The following is a 7,190-nucleotide window of genomic DNA, read 5'->3' on the forward strand; positions in this document are numbered from 1 at the left end:
GTAGTTATAAAACAAACTCTGTTCCGTGAAAAGTTAACATGCATTTATAAAACAAACACTCTGTTTTAAAAACAAACTGTTATACTCAAAACTAAACACAAGTCTGCGAAGAATAAACGTCGGTTTAAACAATAAACGGTGACTCGTCAAATATAAACTATAATCCAAAAAATACACACAAAAAGAGAACAACTAAACGATTTTTGAAAATTAAACGAAAAAATGAAAAAAATACACGGTAAGGGTCCACCAGTGTAAGGACATGCAAGGTTTTGGAGGTGGAGGAAGATCTGAGTATCTGGAGAAAACCACTGACCTGCAGCCAGTGCCTGTCCTAAGCAGGCCATATCATTTTATTGTTGCATTTGACCAAAGGACAAGGTGAGCTTATGCCATACTGTGGCGTCCATCGACTTTTCAACAATTTCTTCAAAAGACTTTTTCTCATAACCGCTGATTGAAATTTAACTAACTTTGACTGGAAGCATCCTTAGGTGGAGGGGATTCAAAATGTACAAATGGAGGGGCCGACCCTCTGGGGGACTTAAGGGCCAGGCCAAGAGGGGGTAATTTGGCCATATTGCTTTAAGCGACTTCTTCTGTGAAACTCGAGGGATGGATAGTAACCATATTTGGCTCAAAGTATTCTCAGGTGGTGGGTATATATATATTTAACCCTTATCCCGCCATTCACTCATGTGTATATATACACACCACTGCTGCGTATACAATTTGTGGTATACCTCCCCACTGCCAAATAAACAACAGCTATATTTATCAAAATTAATTAGCTGATTAAACCAACAATAACTTTTTATCTTTATCGAATCCAAGAAAATATTTATAAAGTGTTTTGTTCAGGAAGACTTCTTCTTTTCGTATTAAAAGTAATTATGGATATCTCGCTTACCTTTCCAAAACTACAGGTTAGAAAAGGTGAGTTTTGTATGTATTTTGTATGTAATAAAGATCATTTACGTCTAATAAACAGTTTATTTATTACCATCACCTGAAAAACAATTCCAAGTTTCATAATCAAAAGTACTTAGTATTCTGACGAAAGAGTCGTCCACATATTGTTGTCAAAAAGAAGATAAGAGAAAAATAAATAGGGTCGCCGTCACCTGGAATATCTTTGTTCAAACCGGGCCGTCCCGTGAATGGGGCATTTAATGGAGGTACGCTGTGTTGTCGTCGTCTTCAGGAATGTCCACGTCTTTATATGATTGATTAAAGTTAATTTCTTGTACGAATTCTGCATCACGAAGTAAATCTTCTGGTCCGAATCCCTAAAAGTCATTGTCTGTTGTTACTGTCAAATATATCGCCGATAATCTGCAGTCGTTCGTCTTCTGTCAGTTTGTCGTCTGCCATTTTTTCGCGCTGTCAACAAAACCTTGAATCTATGCTCTCGAGGTCACGGTGGCTTAGTTTATAAATAAACTGTGGGTATCACTGTGTGGCAGGAGACCAAGGTTCGACTCCTGGTGGGGATAACAGCACAAAAGATTTATGACTCAGTTTGTCTGATTTTGATACTTTTTTGTATCCATTTACTTGTCCATTAATTTCATGAGAATGACAGCTGGCCGGTTAAGTCACTGAGAATATTCACGGTTTGTATTGTGGATGACACTCACCTATGATGTGATGTCTTTACTTGTGTAATGGAATGATCATGAGAGATTAGGACACTCGCCAATGTGGATCCTCCTTGACAGAAATCCATCAGTCATGGTCTGGATCTAGATATCTCTGGTCCCCTGCCTTAGTCTTGCCATATTGATAGTCTCATAGTTTACCTAATAACAGGACAAGTATTTCTGAGAATATCTGGGACCGCCAGGTACCACAATTATAACAAACACAAATTTCACATGGATTAGCTCAATATTTCAATATTTTCAAAACTATCAAAAATATCTGAACTTCAAAAAGGATAGTGGTGTCACCATAGAAAAAGAGTATGATAAGCATATATGTGAAAAAGTAAATAAAGCTTATTCCATTATGGGAGTTCTACTAATAACAATGGAATATATAAACTTTGTGAGTTTCAGGTTGCTATACAACCTGTAAAACGCTTTGAAACAACAGAAAGTGTTCAACTTCCGAGTAAAAAGCAGGGTACATGTACCTTGCCTAAAAGACTTATCCTATACGAAGCAATTAGAGAAACAAAAATTACCAACAATAGCAAGATCCTGTGGTGACATGATAAAGGTCTACAAAGTAATGTCCAGGAAATATGACTGTGAAGTATCCGACATCTTAAAATCAGAGAAGGTTCATCTACACATGGCCACAACTTGAAATTTACAAATTGCATTGAAGATTACTGAGAATATTAGAAAATTTTCATTTACACAGAGAACTGTTGATTTATTGAATAATATTCTGTCCAATGTTGCAAGGAAGCATTTTTTCTTTTACCACACCACCCACATTAGCCATAACAATGCCACTGTTTCCATCCAGACTCTGTATCAATCCAACTTTGAAGTCATAAGTGACAGGACACTGGTATGTTGGGATCCAGACTGTACCATCCAGACATAGTCGAGAAGGAAGCCAATGACTGTTTGGCACTGTGTAGGAAATGTAGGTAAGGCCATGCAGGTCCTAGCAAAGACAACTGTCTAGTTTGGCCATTTCCCTATATATATAAACAGACATTTACCTGTTTGTGTGAAAAATGACCTGAACTATGCTGATGCTGGCTGGGTCATAGCTATAGATAACTTGAGCAATGAGTGACTCAGAGACTCCGAACTGCAATCATCTGGCTGCCAATATGGTAAAGGGTGGTGTCTTTTGTACTGAAAGATAAATCAGACACATTTCAATTAATGCACTTGGCATGACCAGTAAAATAACATTATGCTGTCAAATAATACATATTTCACATCCATCATTCACAGGTTTGCATGCAAAGCTAACTCAAACTATATCTAGATGAAGGATAAACTATGGAAGCAAGTCAAAGGGTACTTGAGTAAAAAAACACAATGAACAGGTACTGTGTGTATCCAGTGACTGTGTATTTTGTGCCAAATGATCATTAACTCATATTAATAATTTGTTATTTCAGCACTTTTTGCAATAAATTTATAATTGTGCAAATTTAAGTTCTGTTTATTTTCTTTTGCACATACAAATATCAGTATTGTAGGTATTTTTTATTATTCAGAAGTTGTTAATTTTTTTTAACAGATTCGATCTTTGTGAACTTGAACATGAGTGGAGGTCATCCAATTGCTTAAACTGGATAGCCCTTCATCATAGCAGGCTACAGGACAAATATCATCAGCCTAGGTATTTTGGTTATTCAGATGAAGTAGATTCATGTTTTAATACCTTTGACTCCTATGACCTTGAACATGTATCAAGGTCATTAATTTGAACAAACTTGATAGCCCTTCATCTAAGCATGCAACTGGTCAAATATTACTCTATGCCTCTTGGTTATACAGAAAAAATTGATCAAATGTTTCAGCATATTCATTTAAGCAAACATAATAGCCCTTCACTCCAGAATGATTCTAGCCAAATGTCATCACCCTTCACCTTTTGCTTATTGACAAGCAGCTGTTCACACATTTGACATTTGTGACCATGGAAGGGGCCTAGGTCATTCATTCAAACAAACGTTCTGAGATGCAAACACCTAAGTGATACAATCATCATTGTAAGGCTTTCAAGTCAACTTGCTACTGGACAAATATCATGATCCCAATTTTTTGGTCAGAAAGAAGTTGTGTACAGATTTTATCACATTTTACCTCTACGACCTAAAAAGAGGGTCAAGGTCATTAATTTGAGTGAACTTAGTAGTTCTTTATCTAAGCATATAGTGCTGGCCACATATCATCACTATTGATTAAGTTTTAACAAAAAAAAATCATTGCATTATGCAAAGAAATGTTTTAATACTTCAAGACCCTTTCCCTGTGACCTTTACAACAAATCAAGGTCATATTCATTCAAATAAAGCTGGTAACCTACTGCCCACCATCCCAAAGGCCAAATACTTTGACTATGGTTAAAAATCATTCATTTTGAACAAATGTGTTATCTTTTCATCCCAGCATACTTAAATGATCAAATTTCATCACCCCAAGCTTTTTGCAGGTTATTAACAGATTTTTTTTTAACATTTGACCCCTGTAAATTTTTAAAAAACTGACTGGAGCCATTGATCCTTCAAGTCTGCAAACATCTATTTTTTACACCCCCCCCCCCCCCCCGCGGGACTTTAAAAGTTGGTCAAGGTATTTCATTTGAAAAACTTGGGTCAAGTTGAATTATAAACTGATAAACATAGTACATCATGTACCTACTAAACCTAGTCGTTCATCCCTGACAATGAGATACAGTGACTTGTCAATTCATCCCCTTAAACCTGTTGATTATTGAAAAGTTTAAAAGAAAAACAGCAACGGAAGGACGGACGATTAGCTCACGTGGGCGCACGTGGCCCATCAGGCCAGGCGAGCTACAATTCTGCTGTAATTAATTATAAAATCAGTACTAAGTGCATTCTTTCCACAACAGCTAGTCTCGAACAATATATGTTATGTTTCACTCTTACCATTTCATTTGGTACCTTGTTATCATAGAAAAATCAACACCTGGAATATGCCCGTCAGCTTACAGACATCAGGCTCCTGTGACTACCGCGCTTGCCATAGTGTATAGTAAACTGTTGAACCGGAAACCGGTACGCCAAATTCGGATTTTTTTAAGTACATGGATTTTTTCTCTTACTCAAATGAAAATTTAAAGAAATGTATGGTCCGATTTAAAAAAAAAAACATTTCATAAATAAAAAACGGAAGAAACTGCATTATCCTTTTTTCAAACAGAGATGTATGTATGTCTCTGGTTCATATCATAATAAATATGAATATTTTTCTTCACTTTTACAAAGACCGTCTCGGACTTTTTAGAATAAAATATTATTTTGCTCATAACAAACATCATTTATTTTCTGTAATTTTACTTTAAATTAATGATATTTTCATGGTCACTTCTTTTTCACTGGTATTTACTGTCAACTATGACCAGTTTGAGATAATTCTTCCACATTCTTATTATAAATTGTTAAGGCTCAAATCATAACACATCTGTCGTCATCATTCTGCTTATAAAATCAAAACAATTAGATAATTCTCTCTGGTATTAAAAATAATTATTGTATAGGAGCATTCACATATTTTTGAAATTAACATGAAACGTCAGTGTACTCAAAAATTGACATTTTAAAGTTAAATGTTGGTGTATTTTATACTATAGTATTCTACAAATGTTCATTCATTTTTCATAAGAAAAAAACATCACCAACTATTCTTTTCTAGTTTAAGTTGATGTTTTAGGTAAGTGGTGCTATAAATAGAAAGTAACTTACTACCAGGGTCACGTAGATTCTTGAACAGGTGTAACTGTACCCGGACACTGGTATTTCGGCTAATATCTAGGATAAACAATCAATATATCATAATCAGAAAATCACGCACAGTTACATTTAAATTATTTTTGGGTCAATCGAGATATTGATTTGTATCAATGTGGAAATATTGATGTTTTATTAATGACTGCGATAAAATTAGAACACGCAAGTCTGTTGACCTATCATGAACTATGTAATTAGTGGTGGCCGGAAGGTGTGCTAATGTACAGAATTTAGTCATTGGCACTGTCTACACCCGATATAGATATTTATTAAATATAATTACTGTCAAGTCAACATAATCAGTTCGCTCTGACTTCATCATTAGAGTTATCATCAGAAATGGTGCATTTGGCATAGTTTATTTTTGATAAAACGCATAAAGACAGCACTGTCGTTATAAGTATATGTAATGTACCTGTAATATAACAAGTTAGTTTCATGAATGATACTACACTCTACAATACTCCTAGAGTCATTACTATCTCATGATCAATTCATCAAATATAGATACTCCATTTTCCTAAATTGTAAACCCCCTCTCCTGACCATCCACATCTTCCGAACACCCAGTTCCTATTCTTTTCGTGATACTATTCCATTGGAGTGTTTCTCCCCCCCCCCCCCCCCCCCCCCATCATATGCCTACTTTGTAATTTTTCCAGTATTATAAGTGATTGAGAGAGTAATTTTCAAATACTTACATACTTATTTTCTTGAAAACTCATTTTTTATAAGCACCAGTCTGGTTCAACTCATTGAAATGTATCATAGCATCTGTATTGCTCTATAGGACTAACAACACGTATGTATTGCTATATAGGACTAACAACACGTATGTATTGCTATGTAGGACTAACAACACGTATGTATTGCTCTGTAGGAGTAACAACACGTATGTATTGCTCTAGAGGACTAACAACACGTATGTATTTCTCTAGAGGACTAACAACACGTATGTATTTCTCTAGAGGACTAACATCACGTATGCATTGCTCTAGAGGACTAACAACACGTATGTATTTCTCTAGAGGACTAACAACACGTATGTATTGATCTAGAGGACTAACAACACGTATGTATTGATCTAGAGGACTAACAACACGTATGTATTGATCTAGAGGACTAACAACACGTATGTATTGCTGTAGAGGACTAACAACACGTATGTATTGCTCTGAGGACTAACAACACGTATGTATTGCTCTATAGGACTAACAACACGTATGTATTTCTCTAGAGGACTAACAACACGTATGTATTGCTATATAGGACTAACAACACGTATGTATTGCTCTATAGGACTAACAACACGTACATTGTACGTACGGTATTCTGCGATATTTCTAGGTTTGATTATTAAGTTAAAATCCTATGGAATTTCAGGAGAATTTTATCAATGGTTGGAAAATTACCTATTTCAGAGGCACCAAAGAGTCTTTTTGAATAATTCTCACTCCCACTTAGGTTTCATTGAAGCAGGTGTTCCTCAGCCTAGGGTTAGATTCTTGGACCTCTTTTGTTTCTTATTTATATAAAATGATATTGCTGATGGTTTTGAATCAACTGATCGTCGATAGTTTTTTGTTAAAACCATCCTCATCATGTCTAGAAATCCAAACGGTTCTGAATGGTCCCAAAATTAGTTAGTAACATTCAATCTTGAAAATAGACCTTCAGTTATGAAAAAAGTCAACGTCTTACGTAGACTAAAATACTTATTGAATCTTTTAAATCTTCT

General features: G+C 35.3%; 1 long non-coding RNA gene across 1 annotated transcript in view; it reads right to left on the bottom strand.

Moving 5' to 3' along the window:
• LOC110442591 overlaps positions 1–1,752 on the bottom strand; it is a 22,277-nt gene extending 20,525 nt beyond the window's left edge. The window contains exon 1 of the long non-coding RNA XR_002462029.1: positions 1,641–1,752. This is a non-coding gene — a long non-coding RNA (uncharacterized LOC110442591). The remainder of the gene's footprint in view (positions 1–1,640) is intronic.
• Between the last annotated feature and the right edge of the window lie 5,438 nt (positions 1,753–7,190).

Source organism: Mizuhopecten yessoensis, unplaced genomic scaffold, assembly GCF_002113885.1.
Source record: "Mizuhopecten yessoensis strain PY_sf001 unplaced genomic scaffold, ASM211388v2 scaffold716281, whole genome shotgun sequence".
Taxonomy (NCBI): domain Eukaryota; kingdom Metazoa; phylum Mollusca; class Bivalvia; order Pectinida; family Pectinidae; genus Mizuhopecten; species Mizuhopecten yessoensis.